General features: G+C 53.0%; 1 protein-coding gene across 2 annotated transcripts in view; it reads left to right on the top strand.

Moving 5' to 3' along the window:
- Nucleotides 1-11,283, top strand: part of RASSF5 (Ras association domain family member 5) — a 72,997-nt gene that overhangs the window by 1,160 nt on the left and 60,554 nt on the right. The gene's annotated exons all lie outside the window — the stretch shown is intronic.

Here is an 11,283-nt window from a genome sequence, read left to right as displayed (position 1 = left end):
CCCTCTGCTCTGACGTTTGGCTGGGCCTTGCTTCCTCCTCTTCCTCCTACTGGCTACTGCACCAGGCATCAGGCTCGAGAATTACCCAACTACCTGCCCTGTCTCACCCTCCCCAGAGCTCTCAGGTCCCTCCAGCCTCCTCCTCTGAGCCAGAATCTTCTCAAAGCCTGACTATAAAACACTGGACATCCACTGTATAGATTTTCTGAGCACATTTGCGGTCTTCTTGGGGGTTTGTTATTTTTCTCTTCCAGCAGTTAGGTGTGTATATTTCTTCAGTGATGTTTCTTTTCTTCTTTTCCTATTAGAGTTATCTAGAAAAATAGATTTTCCTGTTAGACTTATCTAGAAAAATAGATTTTTTTCCCTATTAGATTTATCTAGAAAAATAGATTTCTTCTTTTCCTGTTCCCCACCCCATAATTGCTGTTGCCATGTTGGGCAGACGATACCCACACCCATGTGCCTATGTGTTTATGTAGATAGTTTAAATATCTGAAGCACAAAGTGCAGACGATGGTACAGCCTCTAGAAAGCATCTCTGGAAATGGCTTGGGGTCGCATCTTTCAGCCAAGCTTCTTCCCACATGACAGCAGCCCCCATCTCCCATCCAGCTGCAGCATTGTGTAGCAGCAACTGTTACACCCTCATCACGAAAGCCTGACCTTGCCTCTCTGCAGTCCCCAGCCAAGGCTGTGCGGTGTGCTTCCCACTGCAGCTGGCTTCAGGGCAGCAGAGCTCAGACTCGAAGCCAGGATCCAGCGGAAGAGGAGTGTGGGAGGTGGGGGTGGGTTCTGCTCCCTCCACCATCAAAACTCAGTTCAGGTGCTAATTAATAAGGAAAGGGCGATAGATACAGAAATGTGTGATGTGGGCAGAGGGCTGCTGTCACTTGGCAAATCGCCCTGACCTTCAGTAGAATCAAATGCAACTTTCCCACAGATGTGTTTGCAGCTTTTGCCCTCTCAAGGGCCCTGGGGTACTTTACTGCCTCCCAACAGTAACATAGAGAGGCAGTATCCTCTTTGTAATGGGTTTTAGTGTGCTGGAATCCCAGGAAAGCTGCTTCATTGGAATTCTAGTTTGTATTAGGACATTGAGGCCTTCAGTTGGTCTAGTGGTTAGGACTCCATGCTTCCACTGCAGGGTTTGATCCCTCATCGGGAAACTTAATATATTGCATGCCTTGCAGCGTGGCAAAAACTGAGAAAAGTTTAAAAGCAGGAGTGAAAAAGACACTGGAGGACTGTATCAATTGTTGAACATTTGGCATATAGTTTTACGACTGGCGGGGTTGTTGTTGGTAATGGTGTCTGTGTGTTTATTTGTGTATATGCATGATACTCCATGATTAAATGAATTTATGCAGAGCTTCCCTTGTGGCTCAGCTGGTAAAGAATCTGCCTGCAATGCGGTAGACCTGGGTTCGATCTCTGGGTTGGAAAGATCCCCTGGAGAAGGGAAAGGCTACCCACTCCAGTTTTTTGGCCTGGAGAATTCCATGGGGTCTCAAAGAATGGGACACAACTGAGTGACTCTCACTTTCATACTTTCACATTAGACAGTTTCTTGTGAAAGGAAGCCCCAGGTGAATACGCGTGTCCTCTGATTTCTGTGTGACTTGGTAGCCCTCAGCTAGGTGGGTTAGTACCAACCAGGGATGTCTGAACACCGGAGAGGGAGCAGAGTTGGAATCAAGGGGCTACAGAGAGGAGCCTCTGTTTGTCATTATTAATATTTAACTGATTGTGGACTTGTAGCTTGATGGAAACAGTTGAGAAATGTTCTGATGGCTGGCAGGCCAAACTCACCAATCATCTTTCTTTCAACTGAAGTTCTAATTCCATGGTGGGGTGGGTTTGTTTTATCTTTGTTTTAAAAAGCAAGGGTCAGAAACGTGACTTTTGAAAGGCAGTACTCTGCAGTGCCTAAGAGAACAGCCTGGAACCAGAAGACCTAGGTTTGAATCCTGATGTTGCCAATTAGTCTCTGTGTGACCCTGGGTACCTCTGTGTTCCTCTTCTGTGTTTTAAAAAATTGAGATGATAGCATTAACTTCTCAATTGCGTTCATGTGAGAATTTAATGAATTAATATATGGAAAGGGCTTAGAACAGTGCCTGGTAGAAGGCAACTTAAACATTTAGGGCAGTATGAATGTTATTATTATCCCCTCCCATCCAGCGGCTGTAACAATTTGCCTGGGCTCCCGGCACTTCTTAGGATCACCTTTCTGAACAGTGAGAGCCGTTTTCCAGCTCTGCTCGGTTGCTGAGCTGAGGCGGGAAGAGGGTGCCCCGCGCAGCACAGGCGGGGCAGGGCCACTCCTGCCTGCTGTGGGCATCCTCATGGCGTGTTGGTGGCCTCGAGGTCATCGGGACCCTGGCACCTGGCATTTGCACCACTTGTCCCCAGCACAGAGCACAGTCTCGTGCCTGATAAAGGCAGTCGTCTGTTTTACTATTAAATCTCCCAGCTCTTGGAAACACGCGGAGGGACAGCGGGTGTGTAAATGACATCTGTCTCAGCAGGAGGTTGACACTGGGTGGGAGCTGTGTTGGCAAAACGGGCTTTTAATAAGGGAAGCTTTTAGAAAACTGTCTCCCCACTGCCTTTTCAGTGAAAATTCCTCTATCTCAAGCTTATCCCTACTTCAAGGACTGTAACGGAGCTCTGGTTAATGCTGGATTTGCCAACAGGAGACGTTCAAAGTTGATATTCATTTCTAGGATTAAAGAACTCGTGTTTATTAGATAGACAAGGAAATCTGGTGGGGACTGGGAGGGAGAGAGAGAGGTAGATTATATGAAGTCATGTGTGTGTGCGTCTGGGGGTGGGGGACAGTGGCCGTGGTGAGAATCCGTTTCCAGCATTCCAAAAGGGAATGGTCAATAGCACACAACCCTTGGAACTCTCACGGACTGCCTTTATTCTCAGGGAATGTCCCTTGCAGGTTGTAGACCCTTTCTTTTACAGAAGGAACTCGGGGTTAACCTTTTATCTCGTTTGGTGGATGCATTAGCCATCTTGGAATAGGAAATGGTCTGGAAAATGGGAAAAGCTAAGTTCAACTCAACACTGAGAGAGGGATACTTGGACATGCCGTGCACGTTACTAGTGGAGCGGGTCCTCCCTGGAGGGGTGTGTTCAGAGCTGTAAAGGGTTATGTGGTAAGGGTTACAGGGTGAAGGGGGGCCCTGGAGCTTACCATCCTGACCTCCCCCTCCTGTGGGAGACCTGTTTTATGGTGGGAGTGCGAGGTATTTGCCGTGGAGTCTGCTGGCACGGGAACAGGGACCTCCTGGGTGAGAGCCCCTTGTCGAGCCTTGCTAGCTCTGTCTCATCACAGCATCAGTGGTCGGGCTTAACCCACCTCTCTGCACAGAGTGGACCCCCATGTGACAGCCACAGAGTCCCACAGACCCAGCCCCTCTCTTGGGTTCTTTGCAGAAGAGGTTACTGGGACACGGACATTGAGTCTCTCTGTAGCAGGCCCAGGAACCTGGGCACTTGGAAAGTGTTTTATTTGTCCAGGACACCTGGTCACACTGAAGTATGTGGCTTAAAGTATTTTCATTAATTCAGGCCCACGCTTGGCCTTCGAGGTTAGGAAAATTAAGCCCTGAAATGGACGTTTCGTTGTTAGAGATAGTGGAATCCCCCACCTCCCTTCCCTCCTCTGCTTCTGGCTCTGATTGGGGTTTTTCCTTGGGGAGAGTCCTGGTGGAGGGCTGGGGGACATGGGAGGGCAGAGGAAGGACCTGGACGCCTTGAGAGAGGCCATTTGAGGCCTCCAAGCTGCTGCTCTCTGTTTCTCCTCCCTGCTTCCTGTATTTTCACAAAATGAAAGTGAAAGGATTAAATGTGGGTTTAATTTTTTCCCCTTATCCATCAGAGCATAAAATTTTCTGATTATGGAGTAAGAGGGGCTTGAATCCCAGGTACAGTCAAAAATGATTAATGCCACTTGTCTGCCAGCCTAATTAGACTTGGTAATGAACGTGTGTGTTCTCTGGCTGATCCTGCAGAGTTATTGGGGGGAAGTGAATTGACATCTCCCCTCAGCTTTGTGGGCTTGATCCAGGATCCTCTCTTTTCTCCCCGAGTTTACCAGTGAATTCAGCGGGCGCCAAGCCTGGCAGATAGGCCTTGTAGGGCAGGGGAAAGAGAGCCCCCAGCTCTGCCTGGCTGCTGAGGGGACCCTGTAGCCCCGGGAAGCTGACTGCAGTCCCTGGAGGCAGGACCCAGGGGCTCAGAGAGTGGCTGAGACTCAGGGCAGGCCCGGCGCGGCTCTAAGAGTGATACACGCTGGAGGAATTCTTCACGGGTCCACAGTGCCTTTTCTCTGAGGAGCCTACAGCCTTTGCCTGCTGCATCCACATTCATCCCAGAGCAGATTCACGAGGTCAGGATGCAGGGAGGCTTCTGCTGGGGTCTCGGATGGAGAGAAGGAGGCGCCCGTCCATCTGGCAGGGGCAGGGGAGCTTAGAGCCTCATGCAGAGCAAAGCCGACCTGCCTTGAAGGTGGCCTGCACCAGCTCAGGCTGTAACGCAATTTCCTGCCTTTGGTCCACACCCAGCATCTGGGGGACCTCTTGCCGCTGCCCATGGGGGCATCCCAGCCCCTGCCTCCCCAGGGCTCTCCCGCGTGGGGTGCTCCCAATCCCCACCCCTCAGCCCGCAGTCTCCCCGGGGAAGGAGCTGCGTTCTGCTCTGGCCCCGCCTGCTGAGGCGCTGTGGAGGCTGCTGAGGAAGCTGGCCTCATAAGAGGCCCTTCCTGGTTGCCGTCCTCTGATGACATGGTGAGTACCCTTGGGCAGGTATTTGTGGGTGTGCAGAGCATGCAGAGGGGACATCCCTCCCCGTCACTGGCTTCCATCAGTACCCGCCTTGTGGTCCTGCCGAGCCCGTGGGGGAGGCTTCCTGCCTCTCAGAGGGCCTCACCCCGCCCCGCCACCCCCGCCGCCCTCCGGGGCCTGGTCGCTCTCCCCTGGCTGGGTCGGGAAGTGCTGCAGGCAGCTGATGCTGGCAAGGCCGGCCCTGACCCTGGAGATGGCTATGCCTTTAGTCACTTTCGGTTTTTCTCCAAGAGTTTTGGCAGCTTCTCCATACATGTTCCGGGCTGGATCTCAGGGCTGGGAGGGGTGCTGGGCCGGCTTTCGGGGGACGAGGTGATGACGGCAGGCTCAGTCCCCTGGTAGAAGTGGAGTACAATTGGTGCCGGGGAGGACTCACAGGAGTGCTCCCCCAAGGTCAGCACCGTCTTGACCTGGACCCAGGAGGTGATCCTGGGTGTTCCTGAAGGGCCCCTGCACCCTGCCGATGTGGGCAGAGCCTGGCGGAGTCTGGGAGCCCTCCGCTCTGGGGTGTTGGCCGCCGTGGCCGGCAGGTTCACGCAGGGCCTGTTGGAGCCTGCCTGTGGCTCCTGGTGCGGAGAGCATTCTTGAGAGATGTACCCACAGGGAAGCTGTGATGCTGGGCTCTCGTTTGCCTTGTTTGGAGAGGAAGCGGGGAGAGCAGCAGGTCTGTCCTGGCACGGCAGCCCCGTGCCCAACCTCCTCGTAGAGAGCGCTCTGTCCTGTGAGCCCTGACTGCTGTAGCGCCCCCCGATGTTCTTCAGGGCTTTCCGGCTCACCCCATTCCCCTGGCCTCATCCAGGGCATCGGCGGGGTGCAGGGGGCACAAGCCAATGTTGTGTCGAGGGTTGGGAAGAAGGTGGTGTTGAAAAGTTCAAGTAGTTCCCATGTGTCGCTGGGCGGACGGGCAGGCTGGTAGCCGGGTATGTTTCTCGCCTGTGACCACAGCGAGGCTGGGTCGTATTTGCTGTTCAGCGAAGGGCCTACAAGCCACCTTCTGCTCCCCCTCCCTGCTTCTTGAACAAACATTTCCAGGGCGGAGCAGATCTTACTCAGACGTCTGCAGTGGCTGCTGGCTTAGGGCTGCTAAAACATGAAAACTTGGCTTCTGTGTACCTTTCATAAATCAAACCACAGGTCCGCAAAAGTCAGGCCTGAAAGAAGAGTGATGTTCTTTGCCCATTTTGGTTTTTTTTTTTCTTTATCCTTTTATGTTTTGATTCTCCCGGATGCCAGATCTGGGAAAGAAGCGTCATATTTGCTGAAGATGCAAATTGGTATTCTGTGAGTCTACAAAGATGGAGATATTCACGGGAAAGAAGAAAGTACTGAGAATGGCCAAGGAACTATGGGAGCAGAGACCAGTTTTATCTCAGAGATGCCTTGGCTGGATCTAAAGTGTCTTCTTGCCTACTGGCTCTGCTGGGCCCAGCAGCGCCCTTGAGAGGCAGGCAGGGCTGGTTGGATCATGGTCATCTCACAGACCAGGAGACCCAGCATCCAGAGTCAATGGCTTCTCTGATGACCCAGAGGGTTAGCACCAGAACCCAGCTCAGGCAGCATTTTGCCCTGTGAGCTAATGTCACTGAACACGCCAGTTAGTGGAGCTTCCTCATTCACCTGCCAACAAATGCTGAAATGTCCATAAAAAGAGATACAGAAACAGAGAGGGGTGAGCCAAGGGGTGGGTAAGCCCTGTCCAAGCTAGAGGATCCGTCGGGTCCCGGACAGTTGCGAGCTGGTGGCCCTTCAGCCTGTTCTCAGGCTTTGGTTTCTAAATAGATTTTCAGCATGTGTAAATCATGAGATCCTAAAACAAAAGGTGAAGTTTTTCTTCAATCTCAAGATAAAAGGAAGAAGTGTGTCTGTCCCCACCCCCACCTCACTGGTGTTAGGTGTGTGTAGGGAGTGGGCGTGGAAATGCAAGTTAAAGACTTTTCCTGGAACAGAAAAGATCCTCCTTGCTGTGACCCAGGGTCAGAGTTCATGACACAGGAGCAAAGAGAAATTAGGTTGTGTCTCAGAGGGGGCAACAATGGGAAGAAGAGTTGGATTGGGACTGGAAAATAAACTGAGGTTTGTATCGTGGACCTCCTCCCTGTCCCTGGCAATGGTGTGGCTGAGTTGGGGACAGCAAAAAGCCCCCTGCCCCCCCCCCCGCCCCCTACTCCAACTCTGAGAGTGTGTCTCCAGGTCAGGCTCATATTTGGGTGTCATCACTTACTTTCCTTGCTGACTTGGAGGAAGCTGTTTTTTCCATCTAAGTTAAATGGAAGCTGGAGGCTTTGTGGTTTCTGTTTAAACAATTATGTCCTTTCTGCAACTGAGGAAAGTATTAAAAATCCAAAGAAAACTCAGAGATGCCTTATTATTCAAATGGAACAAAAGACTCCAGATGTAACTTGAGAGTTTTTAGAAAAAAGAGGTTGCGCATAATGTAAATGTAAATGTCTCTTCTAGTGATGAAAGTTTTTTAAAGCCATCTGGAAGGACCTTTTTATACACAGGGTATATCACGGTGAGAATTTATTGCAACCCCAGCATGTAGGATGGTTAAAGGTGTTTCTTCAAATTATGTTGGCCTTGGCTGGACTCTTCAGCATGGTCAGAGGGTCAGTGCTTAGATGTTGGGGCAGCAAGAGGTCATTGTGCTCCTCCTAAAATATTCCTACAGTAGAAAACCTATCCCAAGTTTTCAAAAGATCAGGAGTAAGGATTCTAGAACCTTCCAAAGCCCTGTCTGGCTTCTCAGCCAGTTCTTTCCTGCTGGCTTCCCCAATGACTTAACCTGTCCACACAACATCTCTGTGATGAGGAAGAAGGGAAGTGAGATCAGTGCCTCCTCAAGCCCAAGTGGGGCATTCAGGAGGGATTTTCCCCCATGACACATGACTCACGATTTAAAATTCCCCCGCATGTGCCTGTCCTCTTCTCTGAGCATGAGAATGGGAATGCCACCCTTATCTGTCCTTAGCCAGGCAGGAAAGCCTGGGTCCTTGTGAAGATCTTATGTCCCAGTGGGGCCAGGAACCTCGCACGGTGAGCTGGTATCATCTCAAGACCTGGACTCACCTGTGAGTCTTGTCTGTGCAGAGCTGGGTAAACTTGTTGTTTAGTCGCTATTGTGTCTGACTCTTTTGCAACCCCATGGACTATATATAGCCCACCAGGTTCTTCTGTCCATCAGCAAGAATACTGGAGTGGGCAGCTATTCCCTTCTCCAGGGGATCTTCCCGACCCAGGGATCGAACCCAGGTCTCCTGCCCTGACAGGTGGATTCTTCACCCCTGAGCCACCAGGGAAGCTGCTGGGTAAACTAGAGGATCACAAAAAAGACCATTAGCAGTCCCCCACGAGGAAGCATTAGGGAGAAAGAACCAGTGTCCCAGCCCGCGGAAGGGGGCCTTTGGGGACATCTCTGTATTAAATACATGACTTATAAACTGTGTGTTTTATGGTTCCTACACCCAGTGCCAAGGGCCTCAGCAGGGAGGGGTGGTCCAGCTGGGTCCTCCTGGCCAGAGCTCCTGTGAGGGGGCAGGTGGTCAGGGGGGCGATTTGGAAGGTCATGTGCCTTTTAGGTTTATTCTACCATTTTCTCCTCTCAGTGGCCAGAGGACCTTGCCTCTAGGATACGATGCCACTCAGCATTCTCTGTGGCCTGGGGAAGAACCACAGCATAAAGGGGTGGAAGCAGGTTGGAGGCTGCACGAGGGCCCACAGGACTCCCAGCTGAACTCGTGAACGTTCCCTTTCTGGACTCAGCCCACAGAGGTGTAAATGCAGCTTCCTTGGTCCTCTGGGGTCACTCTCCTCTGGTTGGAGGACAGCTCCCCCCTCCATGTGAAGCGGGGCCCTGTCAGCGGCCGGTGGATGAGTTCTGGAGTCTCTGGGCAGCGCAGAAGCAGGATCCCTCTCCCTGATCTTCCTAGAAGGTTCTGCCACCGCTCATCGCCCACCTCACCCAGGTGACAGCCTGTGTGGGGACTTCCCCCCCAGGACTCGGGTGCTTCTGCGAGTCATGTTGAGGGGACACCCTGTGAACCCCATGTTAGGGCAAGAAAACAACAGCTCTGCCTCTCCACGCATGTGTGTGTGCCTGCTCAGTCGCTCAGTCGTGTCCGACTCTGCAGCCCCATGGACTGTAGCCCTCCAGGCCCCTCTGTCCACGGGATTCTCCAGGCAAGGATACTTGAGTGGGTTGCCGTTTCCTTCTCCAGGGGGCCTTCTCCACCCAGGGGTCGAACCCGAGTCTCTTAGCTCTCCTGCATTGGCAGACAGGTTCTTTACCACTAGCACCGCCTGGGAAGCCTCTGCCTCTTCATGGGAGACTCTGTTCTCTTTCTCCCTCCGACTTCTGTCGCCTCTTCTCTGCTGGGGTATTTGCTCTCAGATAAGTGGTCTGACCCTCTTAAGGCAACACCGCTTCCTAGGGGCCCTGGTGGCTGAGAGCTCTTCCCCCACACCAGGCTGGGCCTGGGAGGATGTGAATTAGCTGGTTGTCCCTTAGGAACCTGTGCAGCTGGTAAAGCATTGTTAATCCGACATCCCCAAAGAGATCCATTAACGAGTTCCTGGGCTGGGCACCTGCGTGAGGTAACTGATCACTCCTGTCATCTGCTGAAACTTTGGAGATGTTGATTTCTCAGACTCCCAGGCACTCCTGAGAAGCGAGGCCCAGGGCGGGCCCTTTCTGCAGCCTGTTTGGGGGCATGTTTATCTTATCAAGCTAAAAGCCCCAGGAATAGAAAGTTTTCCGCTGGGGGGAGGTGGAGGGGATGGGACCTGAGCTGGGAAGAAGGCATCCGTCCTGCTGGGCTGGTGCTGCCCCAGGGTCCCCAGTGCCCTGGCCTGCCTTCGGAGGAGCAGGGAGGCTGGGCTGATTGCAGCAAAGCCTGGCTCGCACAAGGCCTGGAGTCCTCCTGGGCCAGCGGCTCTCACTGTGCCCGACGCCAGGCCTGGAGAGAAGCTAGTGATCCCCCCTCAGCCCAGCGGGATGACAGAGGGCCGGGTGGAGGAAGCAGCCTCTGCCTGCTTCGGAACCATCACCTCGCAACTTCAGCGCCTCTTCCGCAGGCTCCCCAAGGGCCACTGGAGGTCTCTAAAGCCCCAGGCCCTCCCTGGGCTCCGCCCCAATGCCCAGCTGGCTCGAGGTAGGTCCGGGTCACTCCAGCTGGGGGTGTTCGGGGGTCGGGGGGCCAGACTAGCAGCCTTCTCCATGGGGCAGGCCATGAGGGAGCCCCTGGCCGCCTGGTATTTCATGCTGAACTCAGCACCCCTCCTTGTCCCTCCTGACTCCCCGGGACCAACACTCAGGTGCTGCCGACCTGCCAGGTTTAGGTGGGACTTCAGAAGCCCAGGTTGGCTGTGGGTTTTAGCAGCTTTTCCTTGCCTGAGCATGAGGGCCAAGCAGTCACCCCAATCCAGTCCCTGAGTGGATGGAATACAGATGGGCATCTTGAGTGACCCCTCTTTTCCACTTCTGGGCATCCTGTGGCTCCCAGGGGCATCACACCTTGCCAAGCTCCTGAGTTGGCCTTCTCAGGCCCCTGGAGCAGTGAAATGACGTAGCCAAGCCTTCTCACCTGCACGGTTAGTGGGGGTGCCTGTCGGGGGCTGGGGGCTGCCGGGCAGAACATGGCTGGACAGGAGCCCAGCCCTGCCGTGACTAGGCTGCAGCCTCCTCCCACAGCACGAACCGGGGTAAGTGCAGTCCTCCCTGGGGAAGGGAAACGGGACGGACTGGGTAAGTGGAAGATGAGGAGGAGAGACTAGCAATCCAAAGTTTCCTGGGATTGGAGGTCATGGACTCCTTTTTTTTTTTTTTTTTTCAAACAAAGGTGGCAAGGGGCAGAACAAGCTGGTGGCCGGTCCAGGACTGGGACTGGACTCCTGCCTTCCGGTCCAGCCTTCTCCCTGCTGGAGCAGACTGGTTACTCTGTCTTGCATTTCTGCAGCATTCTTCTGCTAAAGATCCAAGGGATTTGTGTTTATCTGCGTTTTTCATTTGTGTGTTTTAAATATCATTGATTCCGTCCCCTGTAGACCTCTACATGGTGAGGGTGGGAAAGCGGTGATTCTGTCTCACAGATGAGAGGGCCCACAGAAGTCAGGCCCCTGGCTGAGGGTCAGAGCCGCGCGGTCAGGCCAGAAACCCCTCCCTGATGGGCTCTGCTCATCTTCCTGGCCTCTAGCGGCCTCTCTTTGACGGCTGGCTCTTTGGTACCCATAAGCTTTCCCCTTTGTCTCCCAGGCATCTGGGTGGGTGACAACACCGAGCCTTAGGGGCAGAACTAAACTGAAAGATCATCTCTGAGCTCAATGTGTGAAAGCCTTTAGAAGATCATACGACCTTAACTCTGGAAAATCTGATTTTCCCGATTACAGTTTGGCTTAAAAAGTGAGAATTTTAATTCCCTAGATCTTA

Source organism: Bos grunniens, chromosome 16, assembly GCF_055505025.1.
Source record: "Bos grunniens cultivar Pamir isolate PY7600 chromosome 16, Bosgru_T2T1.0, whole genome shotgun sequence".
NCBI classification, from domain to species: domain Eukaryota; kingdom Metazoa; phylum Chordata; class Mammalia; order Artiodactyla; family Bovidae; genus Bos; species Bos grunniens.
This window is presented reverse-complemented; position numbering and strand designations above follow the sequence as displayed.